The sequence below is a fragment of the Lampetra planeri genome, chromosome 52 (genome assembly GCF_965212315.1).
Source record: "Lampetra planeri chromosome 52, kcLamPlan1.2.h2, whole genome shotgun sequence".
Classification (NCBI taxonomy): Eukaryota; Metazoa; Chordata; class Hyperoartia; order Petromyzontiformes; family Petromyzontidae; genus Lampetra; species Lampetra planeri.
In genome coordinates this window covers 6727109-6743167 of record NC_136158.1, presented here as the reverse complement: position 1 = coordinate 6743167, position 16059 = coordinate 6727109, and the positions used below count along the sequence as shown (strand labels likewise).

Here is a 16059-nt window from a genome sequence, read left to right as displayed (position 1 = left end):
ACTTAGCCTTAAATGAGTACCTGGTGGAGTGTGTAAACATCGTCACTGGGGAGTCAAAAGTGGCACGGCGCTGCCCATTCACAACCTCGTTTGCCGTGCCGGCCTTCATAGGTGCTGCTCGCTAACAGCGCTTGCCCCAACAGTTGGTACAGGATATATGGGGGGATTGTTGTAATTGGTGTGTTTTTTGTGTGTGTCTGCGTCTGTCTTTTGTGTGTGCAATTGTGGTGACGTATTGTGCCCCTTCCAACAAGCAAGCCAGTTTCAGGACTCAAGGTAAATGAGAATCAAACGGATTTTTTTCTATTCGTGTTACTTTATGTTATGCTTTTACGATACGGTACAAATAGTCCCCTATCAACACGAGTCTGTTTCGCACAAATCCATTATTTTACGCGATTTACAACGTAAGGACAGACCACCGATAAACAACGTGCTCGACTTAAATTTCAGTGGAATTATCCCCGAAGAGAATTATACGCCACGTTCCCGTGGTAGCAGCAGCAGGGAGCCACCACCCCACACAGTCTTTGTTCCGCCTCGTGCTAGCTCAGACGTGTTCGCGTTTGCATCTCCCATTTCCACACTGTACCTTTTGCATTTACTTTAAATATTCAAAATAGCGTATTCATAACGTGTGGTAAGGGTGAGAAGGGTGGTAGTAGTGGTGGTGGTGATACTTTTAGTGGGAGTGCAGGTTGGTGAGTGTTCGGATCGTTTTCCTTATTTATGTAGTGGGTGTTGATAGCGTTATACGCGGTCACCGCTAATTACCTGGTGTAACGCCAGCCATGCGTCAACAGGGGGCGACAGCGAGTACGGCCTGTACTAAGTAACACCGTTATGCCAGGGAACCCAAAGGGCGGATGGGAACCGGAGGTACACAACCCAGGCCCCCAGTGGGGGCTGGGGGATTACGCAATAGTCCAGGTCCCTCCAGAAGGTTCCAGAGAGTAGGCGTGGCTAGGGGTGGAGTGACCCTTGGAGCTGTATATAAGGCGGACCCCTGAACGGGTTTGCCAGTCGTCGTCAAGCCGAAGACCCGAAGAGCTCAGCCTAGAATAGGACTCTGGGAACCCCCAGACCCGCCGTCCTTCTAAGGGCCGGGACTGAGTGGGCCAGTGGTCGGGCCCTGGGAACCCCCGGACCCGACGTCCTTCTAAGGGCCGGGATCGAGCGGGCCAGTGGCAGGGACCCGAGGACCTTGGCTGGGTCAGGTCAGCTAGCCTCCCCTAGGTCCCCCTAGCTTGAGGGCTGATATATAGAGGAAGTGATCCCAGTGAGTAGGACATGCTAGCACGGAGGCTATACCTCCCCAGGGTATCGGGTGGAGGGGCCGATACCCCTTTGTGCTAGAGACCTCGTGTTATAGTTATTGTTATAAATAAATGTATTGCCTCCAGTGAAGATTGGGTCTCCATTCATTACCACTACATTTACATGAGTAAAATGTGTGAACATTCTTAAGTGTACTTATGTACAAAAAGTGTTAGAATTTTCTAAAAGTGTAAACATTACTATCGGTGAAATACACCCCTTCTGCACTACTTATCCCATTTCTATTTTTATATTTTCTCTCTCCACTCCACCATCACAGCTCGCATGCGCAGACTACATCATTCTTTACTTTAGGTTACCTTTATCATTGTGTATTTTCTTTTAACACGTTATTCATGCACATGAAGTATAGTAAACTACGGCGGGAAACCACTTTATTCACACTTGGGTTGTCATAATAACACGTGTTGTCACTACAGCTCACGCTACACGTTCCACCTGACACGGGTGGTAACTACTGCTCACGCTACACGTTCCACCTGCCACGGGTGGTAACTACTGCTCACGCTACACGTTCCACCCGGCTACACACACCCGGGCATTCCAGCCCCGTAGCATCCGGGGGAACCTCTAGACCCACCCCAGCTTGGGTACGGATCACGACCACTGGGTCCCGTGGCCCGGTCCTCACACGGACGTCCGGCCCCCGGGTCCCAAGGTCCTGCCTCTGAGCCACACAGGGCCCCGGTCCTTACAAGGACAGCGGGACTAGGTGTCTCAGGGCCCTATCTCTTCCTCCTCTGTCTTCCGTCTTCACTGGTCACCAACTTCTCCTCGAGCGCCCGCGCGCACCGCCTTATATAGCCCTCCGCTCCAAGGAGACGGAGCCTATGCGGACCGCGATGCGAGCACCCACCCTAACCGACCAATCATCACGCGCTGCCACACGATCCCTTCTTGTGCCAGCGCACATAACCAATCCCCACGCGCTGCCACACGATCCATCACTGGCAGCGCGCGTCACCAACACACAGCCAATCACCATCACATAACCCATGACCCCGCGCTGACCTACGATCCCTCACCGTCAGCGCGCGTCACCAACACACAGCCAATCACCACGCGCTACCCCACGATCCTTACTACCAGCGCGTATCACCACTACATCACCCCCCCCACATAGCTCGCAGCCGGCCCGGCTGCCAAACAACAACAAACCAACAAAAAAAACCCCACTCCCGAAGTGTGCCCCGTAACACAACAACAACGCAAAACAACAACACAACACAACAAGATAACACAACAACACAACACAACAAGACAACACAACAACACAACACAACAACAACCTATGTACAAACCGACGAGCAACACAATAAAGTTATTCCGAAAAAAACGTGTCCAGTGTCTCCTTGACTACCGATCCCCCTTCCGCACGCTCCTTGAACTGGTGATAAAGTGGTCGAGCGGACGGGGAACGTAGTGACGAGACGCTCTGGCCGCGTCGGCCCGCATCCCCACCCCATTTATTCGGTCAGGAAAAGTTGCGCGACCTAGCGCGAGTCCGCCTGGCCGGTCCGTCGTACGGGACGAGACGCTGTCGACCGTCCGGTGGCACCGGCAGCCCAGGAAGGCACGGTTCGGGCCTGGAAGAACCGGCCGTGCCCCGGGGATCCGGTCGCCGGTGGTCGGCAGCCGTCAGTTCCCGGACACCTGGGAGCAGATCAGGCGAAAACATGTGAGGATCAGGCGAAGAAATCCCCCTCCCCGGGTCGTCGGTCACATCACCTGCTCGGTCATCACGACACAAAGGAAGGCCATATGGTGGCGAGAACGGTTTTAGCCGGGAGGGGTGAACGTACCACCGGCGCTTTCCCCATTTTATCTGAACACACTGGGGGCGTGCAACCAGCATGACCTCCACGGGTCCCCGCCATGGCCTCAACAATTTAGGTGACGTAGCCAAAGGTGCATGAGGGCAGTGCAGCCAGGCCTTATCGCCCGGTTTCCAATCGTGCAAGGACACCTTCCGTGCACGCAAGCGCTCGTTGGCGACTTGCCGAGATCTTGAATTAAGCCGTGCGGCCTCCAGTGCCTCGGCGAGTTTTGCAATGTTAAATTTAATATGGTCGGCCAATTTGGAATTGGGCCGTGGCGCGGAAAGTCCCAGCTGAGTCTCCATGGGCGGATCGGCCTCCCGACCATACATCAGATAAAATGGGGAAAACCCCGTAGCTGCGTGGGGGGCCATTCTATACGCGGCGAGGACCCCCGGGACCTGCAAGTCCCAGTCAACCTGTGCCTCGCACACCTGCTGGCACAACATGGAGGTTAAAGTCCTGTGGAGTCGCTCCACCATCCCGTCAGTCTGTGGTTGGTACGGGGAGGTACGCACCTTTTTAGTACCCAAAAGGTCGCACACCTCCTGCAGCAATTTACTCGAAAAATTCTTTCCCTGGTCGGTCAGCAAGCGTTCGGGAGCCCCCTTGTCCAAGACGTAGCCTTGGACAAAAGCATCCGCCACGGCCGCCGCTGACTGGTTGGCGAGTGGCCACGCCATAGGCCATCGGGTAAAGTATTCCACACCAACCAACAGGTACTTGTTACCCCTAGGCGTGACAGGAAAAGGCCCCAAAATATCCAGCGCAACGAGCTCGTTGGTGCGAGAGACCTGAATAGACTGCAGCGGTGGATTCGGCGCAACGGGCGGTGGTTTCCGTTTGGCGCAATCCACACACCCCTTCAGTATATTGACCACATCGCTCCCCATCCCCGGCCAATAATAGTCCCGCTGGATCAGGGCAAGCATTTTGTTTACCCCCAGATGTAAGAGGCGTTCGTGTGCAGCCAAAACAACTTTGCCCCGCATAGCGTAAGGCACGACGAGTGCGTGCCGCCGGGACATATTGTCCCACCTCATTAGCAGGCCCTGCTTGAGCAGCCAGGAGCCAGCCCGTGTTCGACCCTCCTCGGGACCCCCCGCCCTACGACGCAACGCGAGCAGGGAGCTGTCAGCCATCTGGAGTCGGCCCCACTCAACGAGAGACAGTGAGAATAGCGAGTCCCCGCCCGCAGGGTTAGCGGGAACGTCAACCATCAGCGCATTCGTGGCCGCGACTAACTCACTCTCGGGCACAGCACCTGGCGGTTTACAGCGCGCCGACCCCATCAAGCACGCACATTCAGGACTAGGCGACAACCGCGACAGGGCATCCGCGTTGGTGTGGCGCAACCCCTTACGGTAAGTGGTCGTAAATTGATAGTCCTGGAGGACTTCCAACCACCGTGACAATTGGCCCGAGGGCTGGGCGACCCTCAATGAATACTGAAGCGCCGCGTGGTCCGTCCGGACCGTAAAATGATGGCCATAGAGATAAGGCCGAAATTGCTGCACAAAAAAAACAATAGCCAGCAACTCGCGACGGGTGACGCAGTAGCGCTGTTCCGCAGGCGACAAAACCCTGCTACCATAGGCGACCACCCGTTCAACTCCCCCAACGACCTGTGAGAGCACCCCCCCAATGCCCGTGTTACTAGCATCAGTATCCAGCAAGAAGGGACTCGTAAAGTCAGGGTATCGAAACATGACTCCTTTGGCTGTTAGAGCGTGCAAGGGTTTGGCAATGGTGGCGAAATGCTCCACGAATCGGCGGTAGTATGACGCAAAAACAATGAAGCTGCGGACCTCAGAAACCGACGTGGGCGTTGGCCATGAACTGACACAGTTTGTCTTCGCGGGATCGGTGGAGATCCCTGAAGAATCGACAATGTGGCCCAAGTACCTTACGGATTTTCGCAGAAGGTGGCATTTCGCCGGTTTGAACTTTAACTTAGCCGAACACATCCGCAAGAACACCCCTCTTAATCGCTGGAGGTGTTCCTCAAAGGTTTTACTGAAAACAATGACATCGTCAAGATAAATTAAGCAAGTATCCCATTGCAAACCCGACAAAACCAATTCCATAAGGCGCTGAAACGTCGCGGGAGCGGAGTGGAGTCCCATGGGCAACCGATTAAACTGGAACAGGCCCCCTGGGGTCCGGAATGCTGTCTTAGGTTTAGACTCATCGTCGAGTGGCAGCTGCCAGAATCCCGACAGTAAGTCAAGCGTAGAAAAATACTGCGCCCCGGACAATGCGTCCAGGGACTCGTCCATCCTGGGGAGCGGATACGCGTCGGCCACGGAGATTTTATTCAGGCGACGGAAATCCACACAAAATCGCAAAGAGCCGTCTTGCTTTTTAACCAGAACGATAGGTGCTCCCCACGGACTGGATGAGGGCGAAATAATGTCGGCCGTCAGCATGTCATTGACGGCCGATTGAACGTGTTCCTTCTCGGCAGGACTCAGCCGGAAGGGATTCTGCCAGACTGGTGCTGCATCGCCTGTTTCAATGTGGTGGCGTAACAGGTCCGTGCACCCAATATCATATTTGTGCGTGCTGAACACATAGGAAAATTCGATCAGCAGAGCGCGCAGCGCACCCAATTGCACCCTTGATAAATCACTCGAGTCCGCACACAGCGAATCGACCCATTCAAGGTCATCACCCGATGCAATTTTCTGCGCCAGGACGGGATCAACATGTGCAACAAGGCGCTCTTCCGCAGGGACCCGTGCCGCGTGAGCAAGCACGGTGCCCTGCGGAATAATGGCCGGCCTAGAACCCGCGTTTAACACCATAACGAACGGGTCCCCGTCAGCCCGAACCAACGTTTGAGCCACCGCCAAATCCAGACCCCCGACAGCTCTATTCGATGGACCCAAAAGCACGCCCTGTCCCGCAGTCTCCCCACCCAATGGCTTCCGCAACCGGAGGGGTATCAACATCTGCGAACCCGGGGGCACGTGCACCGTCTGTGTCGCTAGCGCTTGGATCGTCGCGCATGCCGTCCGTATATCAGTAGGGTTAGACAAAAAAGAAATACGGCGACCCGATGGCAGCTCAATACAACGTTGATCCACGAGGATTTTAATGGGCATCTTAGCCAAAAAATCTGTGCCCAACAGACAAGGAACCGCTAGGGAAGAGGAGACGAAAATAGGTCCCGCCAATTTAATATCACCTATGGAAATGGACGCCCGAATCTGACCGATAATACCCAATGAGCCCCCATTTGTCGCGTAAAATGGCACGTCCACCGAAAGCAGAGGTCGACATTGGACGGGGAGAATGTTATAAATGAGGTCTGAAATTATAGTGGCCGACGCTCCCGTGTCCACCAACACCCTGACCTCGACCCCATCTATGAAACCCGTAACGACCGACGAACCGGCCGCAGCGGCCACAATTCTGTGGCCCAACTCGGACCATTCAATGTCCCCCCCGCCCCGTACAAACCCCCCTCTCCGAACCGATTCCCCGACCCCCAATCGCCCATCCTCCGCCGCAAAGCGACGGCCCATGTGTGTCGTGTATGTAGGCCGAGCATGTGAAGTGCCGCGACTTGCCGGGGGTAGTTGGGACGACTTGGGGCCGTGGTCGTCGTCCAGCCGAGGTCCCGTGGCGCGCAGACGTGGAACGCGGCACCCGGACGCCACGTGGCCCCGAAGGCCGCAGTTGTAGCACGTGATGAGGGACGTCGGAGGTCTCGGTTGCTCCAGCTTGCGGGTCGATCGCAGAGGCGAGCGACCCCTCGACCTCCAATCCCCCGGTCGTGCAGCCGCGAACGCCTCCTCCCGTGGGCGAACGACCTGGGGCTCGGTGACCACCGGGCCCGGAGCTGAGACCCCGGCAGCAGTGCAGACGACCACTTGTTTCCGCTGCAGGACCTCGTGCGTTTGAATACTCGTTGCAACACGCAACGAACATATATCCACTTCGTCGGCTGTGTTGATGGGGACCCCCAGGTCCTGTGCCAACTTGAGCAGTTGTTCCAAAACCATAGCGGCCTGCCCCTCCTCGTCCATACGAGGGAACGCGGCATCGGCGAGGGCCAGCAACGCCGTGCGGTAGGCGAGCGCGGTCTCCGTGTCCGCCTTCCGTCGGCCGTAAAATAGGTGGTGGCAGGCCGAAGGTGGTCCGTAAACTTTGGCCATGAGGCCCAGCGCAGCCTTGAGCGTGGAGCGGGCCGATCTCGATGCGGACCCGAAGGCCGCGAGCGCGTCGTCGTCCAACATGGCCGGCAGTGCCCCGTAGCGCCGTAGCGTCGGACCAGGCCGACATCTCTTGATGCGCCAGGAACCTCCGTTGGAATGCGCCCCAGTCCCCGCCGTCCGCCTTGAAGGCTGTCAACGTGGGAAGGCGCTGCTGGAAGATGATATCGTCCTCTGCCACGTGGCTCTCCCCCGCCGCACCGTCGGTTTGCAAAATGGCGGCCCCTATGGCAGGTGGAAGATGGCGGCCCGTAGCGCGCGTCGATGACGTAAGCGGCCGCGCTTGGAGGACCCCCGCCACGTGGTGCTCGCCATTCCCGCCAAAAGATGTCCGCTCGGTAGAAATGGCGGGAACTGCAAAGTCATTTTGGCGGGAATCAGCGAGGCGAGTCTTTTGAATGTCCGCCGACGTCCCCGCTCCTCCCGACGTGGTGATCTCCGCCAGGATGGACGCCGCGGCGAGTAGCAGCTCCGCCAGGCGGGAGTGCGCCTCGCGGAGTCCGGCATCAGCCCCCAGCCGCTCGTCTGGCGGCCATGAGGGGTCCTGTGGCGCAGGCATCTCCTCCTCTTCTCCCCCTGATGCCTGCTGGCCCGCGTCGTCGTGGTTATCCTCGCGGTCAATCTCCTGAGTCCGATGAGTCTTCCTGGTATCCATGCCTGGAAGACTTTCACTCCTGACGCCAGTTGAAGTATAGTAAACTACGGCGGGAAACCACTTGACGGGTAGCACACTTTATTCACACTTGGGTTGTCATAATAACACGTGTTGTCACTACAGCTCACGCTACACGTTCCACCTGACACGGGTGGTAACTACTGCTCACGCTACACGTTCCACCCGGCTACACACACCCGGGCATTCCAGCCCCGTAGCATCCGGGGGAACCTCTAGACCCACCCCAGCTTGGGTACGGATCACGACCACTGGGTCCTGTGGCCCGGTCCTCACACGGACGTCCGGCCCCCGGGTCCCAAGGTCCCGCCTCTGAGCCACACAGGGCCCCGGTCCTTACAAGGACAGCGGGACTAGGTGTCTCAGGGCCCTATCTCTTCCTCCTCCGTCTTCCGTCTTCACTGGTCACCAACTTCTCCTCGAGCGCCCGCGCGCACCGCCTTATATAGCCCTCCGCTCCAAGGAGACGGAGCCTATGCGGACCGCGATGCGAGCACCAACCTTAACCGACCAATCATCACACGCTGCCACACGATCCCTTCTTGTGCCAGCGCACATAACCAATCCCCACGCGCTGCCACATGATCCATCACTGTCAGCGCGCGTCACCAACACACAGCCAATCACCATCACATAACCCAGGGATCGGCAACCTACGGCTCCGGAGCCGCATGCGGCTCTTTACGGGCTGCTTCTTGACGATATGTACGTATGTACATAGATGCATTGCGGCTCTTGAAATACTGAATTTTGTACCGAATTGGAAAGAAATGGCTCTTCTTGTTATTTTGGTTGCCGACCCCTGACATAACCCATGACCCCGCGCTGACCTACGATCCCTCACCGTCAGCGCGCGTCACCAACACACAGCCAATCACCACGCGCTACCCCACGATCCTTACTATCAGCGCGTATCACCACTACACATAGAATATATGTAAAAAAGGCAACAATGAAAAGCATTAACCAAAATGTAGTCACAATAAATGAGTAATAATGATACATTTGTCGATCGAGTTGGGGGCTTGGAACGTAACTCCCCCCTATTTACATGATTTCGTATGGGATAGTGTTCTATTAACACAATTTCACCTTCCACGAAGATTTTCAAGAATGCATCTATTGTGTTAATCGGGGACTTGCCTGTATGTATTACGTGCAAATGTAAACATTACTTCTAGTGTACGAGTTTAACAATGCTTCCCTTTTTTGTCCAACCGTAAACATCTCACAACACTGACTGGGTGGGCATTTAAATACAGTACATTGTTACGAACAGTTCGACTTATAAACAGTTGGGACTTATAAACGGGCCTCAGGAACTAATTGTATTCATAAGTCGAGGACTGCACGTTAGCAGCCTCCACCTCGCTCCCACCAGCCCTGTCACTACGAGATCCCCATCCCTTATCTTGCCACGTTGTACTGCAGTCAGCAAAGCATTGTTAAGCACGCCTTGGTGAAAGGCGCTTCATAAATACAAAATATAATCGAAAATGTAAATATTGCATTGAAATTATTTAGATTATTTTTTCTGCTATAAATGTCCAAATGATAAGACGCTTTGTTATCCTTATTTATGTAGTGGGTGTTGATAGCGTTATACGCGGTCACCGATAATTACCTGGTGTAACGCCAGCCATGCGTCAACACGGGGCGACAGCGAGTACGGCCTGTACTAAGTAACACCGTTAGGCCAGGGAACCCAGAGGGCGGATGGGAACCGGAGGTACACACCCCAGGCCCCCAGTGGGGGCTGGGGGATTACGCAATAGTCCAGGTCCCTCCAGAAGGTTCCAGAGAGTAGGCGTGGCCAGGGGCGGAGTGACCCTTGGAGCTGTATATAAGGCGGACCCCTGAACGGGTTTGCCAGTCGTTGTCAAGCCGAAGACCCGAAAAATTGGAACACAGTGTAATTCATATTCTTTGTGTCTTTCGGTAAAGCCAGGCAGATAGAAAAAATAATAAAAATGAAATTATCTGAACCCGTCCTGGGCCTCCTGAAGGTCAACTTAGCCTTAAATGAGTACCAGGTGGAGTGTGTAAACATCGTCACTGGGGAGTCAAAAGTGGCCGGGCATGGCGCTGCCCATTCACCCCCTCGTTTGCCGTGCCGGCCTTCATAGGTGCTGCTCGCTAACAGCACTTGCCCCAACAGTCGGTACAGGCTATATGGGGGGATTGTTGTAATTGGTGTGTTTTTTGTGTGTGTCTGCGTCTGTCTTTTGTGTGTGCAATTGTGGTGACGTATTGTGCCCCTTCCAACAAGCAAGCCAGTTTCAGGACTCAAGGTAAATGAGAATCAAACGGATTTTTTTCTATTCGTGTTACTTTATGTTATGCTTTTACGATACGGTACAGATAGTCCCCTATCAACACGAGTCTGTTTCGCACAAAACCATTATTTTACGCGATTTACAACGTAGGGACAGACCCCCAATCAACAACGTGCTCGACTTAAATTTAAGTGGAATTATCCCCGAAGAGAATTATACGCCACGTTCCCGTGGTAGCAGCAGCAGGGAGCCACCACCCCACACAGTCTTTGTTCCGCCTCGTGCTAGCTCAGACGTGTTCGCGTTTGCATCTCGCATTTCTACACTGTACCTTTTGCATTTACTTTAAATATTCAAAATAGCGTATTCATAACGTGTGGTAAGGGTGAGAAGGGTGGTAGTAGTGGTGGTGGTGATACTTTTAGTGGGAGTGCAGGTTGGTGAGTGTTCGGATCGTTTTCCTTATTTATGTAGTGGGTGTTGATAGCGTTATACGCGGTCACCGCTAATTACCTGGTGTAACGCCAGCCATGCGTCAACAGGGGGCGACAGCGAGTACGGCCTGTACTAAGTAACACCGTTAGGCCAGGGAACCCAGAGGGCGGATGGGAACCGGAGGTACATACCCCAGGCCCCCAGTGGGGGCTGGGGGATTACGCAATAGTACAGGTCCCTCCAGAAGGTTCCAGAGAGTAGGCGTGGCTAGGGGCGGAGTGACCCTTGGAGCTGTATATAAGGCGGACTCCTGAACGGGTTTGCCAGTCGTCGTCAAGCCGAAGACCCGAAGAGCCCAGCCTAGAATAGGACTCTGGGAACCCCCAGACCCGCCGTCCTTCTAAGGGCCGGGACTGAGTGGGCCAGTGGTCGGGCCCTGGGAACCCCCGGACCCGACGTCCTTCTCAGGGCCGGAATCGAGCGGGCCAGTGGCAGAGACCCAAGGACCTTGGCTGGGTCAGGTCAGCTAGCCTCCCCTAGGTCCCCCTAGCTTGAGGGCTGATATATAGAGGAAGTGATCCCAGTGAGTAGGACATGCTAGCCCGGAGGCTATACCTCCCCAGGGTATCGGGTGGAGGGGCCGATACCCCTTTGTGCTAGGGACCTCGTGTTATAGTTGTTATTGTTATAATTCAACGTATTGCCTCCAGTGAAGACTGGGTCTCCATTCATTACCACTACATTTACATGAGTAAAATGTGTGAACATTCTTAAGTGTACTTATGTACAAAAAGTGTTAGAATTTTCTAAAAGTGTAAACATTACTATCGGTGAAATACACCCCTTCTGCACTACTTATCCCATTTCTATTTTTATATTTTCTCTCTCCACTCCACCATCACAGCTCGCATGTGCAGACTACAGCATTCTTTACTTTAGGTTACCTTTATCATTGTGTATTTTCTTTGAACACGTTATTCATGCATACAATATACGTAAAAAAGGCAACAATGAAAAGCATTAACCAAAATGTAGTCACAATAAATGAGTAATAATGAAACATTTGTCGATCGAGTTGGGGGCTTGGAACGTAACTCCCCCCTATTTACATGATTTCGTATGGGAAAGTAGTGTTCTATTAACACGATTTCACCTTCCACGAAGATTTTCAAGAATGCATCTATTGTGTTAATTGGGGACTTGCCTGTATGTATTACGTGCAAATGTAAACATTACTTCTAGTGTACGAGTTTAACAATGCTTCCCTTTTTTGTCCAACCGTAAACATCTCACAACACTGACTGGGTGGGCATTTAAATACAGTACATTGTTACGAACAGTTCGACTTATAAACAGTTGGAACTTATAAACGGGCCTCAGGAACTAATTGTATTCGTAAGTCGAGGACTGCACGTTAGCAGCCTCCACCTCGCTCCCACCAGCCCTGTCACTACGAGATCCCCATCCCTTATTTTGCCACGTTGTACTGCAGTCAGCAAAGCATTGTTAAGCACGCCTCGGTGAAAGGCGCTTTATAAATACAAAATAGAATCGAAAATATAAATATTGCATTGAAATTATTTAGATTATTTTTTCTGCTATAAATGTCCAAATGATAAGACGCTTTGTTGAGCTATTATGTGGCCAGGTCGCTTCTGAAAAAACAAGTTAATACCTCAGTGGGCTTTGCCTGGCAGGATGGGGATAGTTTAGTGTTGTATTTGTGTGTTGGGTGATTTGTTTACCTTTCTTGCACTTTGCACTGTCGTGTTTGTGTTGTTGTCACGTTCTCACCCTGTGTCCCTATACTGGACATCTGTGACAAAACCGCTTTATAGCTTATCGGATTCCTCCTGCAGTATCAACATTCTGATTCCAAAATAAGATCAAATGTGTTTTTGTGCAGGTTCAGCCGCGTACTCCCCAACTCATCAGGAGTGATGAGGAATTGATCAGATCATCAGCATGCAACCGTGCATCGATTAGCCTCCCATTGTATCTATAGCAAGTGGACATTACTCTGATACAACCATGGAAAGCGTCTCGAAATACGATGTGGTCAAAGAAGACGTTCAATAATATAGGAGCCAAAGGACATCCCTGTTGCACCCCAAGATGAACAGGGAATGGCTCCGACTCCAGGCCACGTAGCTGTATCCGGGTGTGCTCACAGCCATGAAGGTCGTTTATTATTGGCACAACACACACACTTAGTTCAGACCTATTTTATATACAACCAGTATGTAAACACACACACAGTGCACGTACATCCAGTGTGCAGAGACACCCAGCGCGCGCACACACACGCAGTGCACAAACCTCCGGTTTACGCAAAGATCCCCCATTCTCGCCATCATCGACTTTTGGGGCAAGTGCTGGTAGCGAGCACCGCGTGAAGGCCGGCACGGCACACAAGGGGGTGGGTGGCCAGCAACACGCCAGACCGAACTTTGTCTCCCCAGTGGCGATGTTTTACACACCGCACTCGATACTCATTTGAGGCCGAGTCGACCTAGGAGAGACCCAGAACCGGTTCAGATAATCCTCATTGGTATTGGCCGTGAGCGGGAATCGAACTTGCGTCGCGTGGATCGTAGCGCAGCGCGCTAACCGCTACTACACCACCCCTCCACGCACACACACGCAGAGTAAACAGACCTGGTCGCCGATGCTTCGTGCTGTCCGTCAAGTGTGATATTGAGTTGCTTGACGAGTTTTACTGATGCAGGGTGACATCATCGGTGAGATACCCGCGTCATAACTTTGCGCAGGTGCCGCAGGTGACGTCTTCACGTTCTCGCCAAGCAATGACATCTCCCGGTGGCACTGACACTTCCACCTGGGGAAATGACCTCCTGGGTCTCATCAGCATATGCAGCCTTGTTAAACAATCGTTGCCAGGCTTTACCAGATCTCGTTCAATGCAACAACATAATAAACTCCTTAAAAAAAGTTTTTTTTTTTAAAACGGTTTTATTTTAAAGTGCAATAAAAAGTTACAAATATTTTTTTCAGCCGTCACCAGCTGATCAGAATATTTTTGGACATTTGTAACAAAAAAATAAAACCGTGGGGCGCTCCTTTAATATTTTTATGCATAATGAGTTGCTTTAAAATGTTTTAGTTTAATAAAAGTGTATTTCGATTTAAAGCTTTCGTGACTGCAGGGATTCATCTTCTTGGTTCTTTCGGTAAAGTCACGTAGAAGGGAAGTAATAAAATAATAAGACGGCTGCTTGCGTTGTAGCCGAAACGTCGCGAGAATTATTTTATTTTATTATGTTTTATTTTTATTATTTTATTACTTCCCTTCTACGTGACTTTACCGAAAGAACCAAGAAGAAAAAAGTGTATTTGTGTGATAGAATGTACGTAAAAAATATTTTCTTTTATTTTTAGTAGAAGGGAAAATTGTTGATAATGATGTCATTTGACGATGAAGTGTAGAACATTTACAAGTGTTTTGAGTATAAATCTTAAATCTATAAACTACCTCTTTCTACTCGTATCTGTGTTGAACTGCTTTTTTTATATATAAGAGTTGACTGCAAAGTGATGCAAAGTATAGGTAAACCCATTATTTTTTTCTCAACTTCCTATGGCAACTTTCATTCTTGGTCGGAGTATATTAGTCGAAGGGAAGATAAGTACATAAATGATATGTAGATGTAATTAATATATATATAGATTCTAAAATCTATGTTTGCTTATCCGATAAGAAATAAAAGCGTAGTATGATAATTGTTTTTTTACCCTTCTATCTGGCAATAAAACTGACACCTTTTTTACAAGGAGTCATGTTTGCATAGACCACAATACCTGCAGTCATAATGCAAACAAAAAACATAACTCTGATGTATGCACGGTCCTTGAAGTTGATTGGTCCACACCCGAGACAGCTTTCCTTAGAGCTTAGTCTCACATGGGCTGGACCAGATGACGCCAAAAGGCGCACAACTCAAAGACAATGCACCATCAGAGTAAGAGAGCTCGGGGTAAACATTTACACCATTGGTACCTCATTTGCCAGTAAAAAATATAATTGTTTTTTTACCCTTCTATCTGGCAACAAAACTGACACTTTTTTTACAAGGAGTCATGTTTGCATAGACCGCAATACCTGCAGTCATAATACAAACAAAAGAACATAACTCTGATAATGTGCACTGTCCTTAAAGTTGATTGATCCACACCCGAGACAGCTTTCCTTTGAGCCTAGTCTCATATGGGTTGGACCAGATGACGCCAAAAGGCGCACAACTCAAAGACAATGCACCATCAGAGTATGAGAGCTCGGGGCAAGCATCTACACTATGGGAACCTCATTTGCCAGTAAAAATATGATAATTGGTTCTTTACCCTTCTATCTGGCAACAAAACTGACACCTTTTTTACAAGGAGTCATGTTTGCATAGACCACAATACCTGCAGTCATAATGCAAACAAAAAACATAACTCTGATAATGTATGCACTGTCCTTGAAGTTGATTGGTCCACACCCGAGACAGCTTTCCTTAGAGCCTAGTCTCACATGAGTTGGACCAGATGACGCCAAAAGGCTATTGTAAAAAGGTGTCAGTTTTGTTGCCAGATAGAAGGGTAAAAAAACAATTATCATATTTTTTACTGGCAAATGAGGTTCCAATGGTGTAAAAGCATAGTAGATTTGGTTTGTATTATTTTGCAAGTATTTGTAATTGTAATTATTACAGCTATTGTTAATGCATTTTAGAATTTTCCTATCATAATCAAGTCGACATGTGCGTTTCAATTGCTTCAAATACTTATCACTTATGTTGTGAAGTTTTAACTTTTGACAAGCAAAATTTGCTCCTCAAAATTTGCAGATGAATGGTGAACTTTGCATTATAATATAATAATAGGCTTTTTATTATTGATACGTGATGTTCCATATGACGCATATTTTACATTGCCTACCTTTTTCTAGTGATATTAGATACCACTCCTTTCATATTGTGAGACTTTAGTTTGAACGCTACAAGGCATTTAATATTATACTTTGTTCCAACTCTTCAAAACCTAAATACTTGAATGTTAGCATGGAATAGTTTTGATGATTCCAAACGTGCTACAAAGACATCAAGCCATCTCAACCAAGTAGCATCATGAGATTGGTAATAGCAAATAGAGATAGTCCCGCTATATTATTAGAAATGTTATAGTATTTTGTTATGCTATTGAGTACCATTTGTTGGCAACTTTGTTTAGCTATTGTTGATCATCGATTAAGATAATAATGATATTAAAGGAGCGCCCCACTGTTTATTTTTTTAGTAACA

At 50.5% G+C, this 16059-nt stretch overlaps 1 protein-coding gene across 1 annotated transcript in view; it reads right to left on the bottom strand.

Moving 5' to 3' along the window:
• The window catches only part of CCDC127 (coiled-coil domain containing 127), a 29365-nt gene extending 15910 nt beyond the window's left edge, over positions 1 to 13455 (bottom strand). Inside the window, exon 1 of the mRNA XM_078616914.1 lies at positions 13418 to 13455. The gene's annotated coding sequence lies outside the window, so the exon portion shown is untranslated. The remainder of the gene's footprint in view (positions 1 to 13417) is intronic.
• Between the last annotated feature and the right edge of the window lie 2604 nt (positions 13456 to 16059).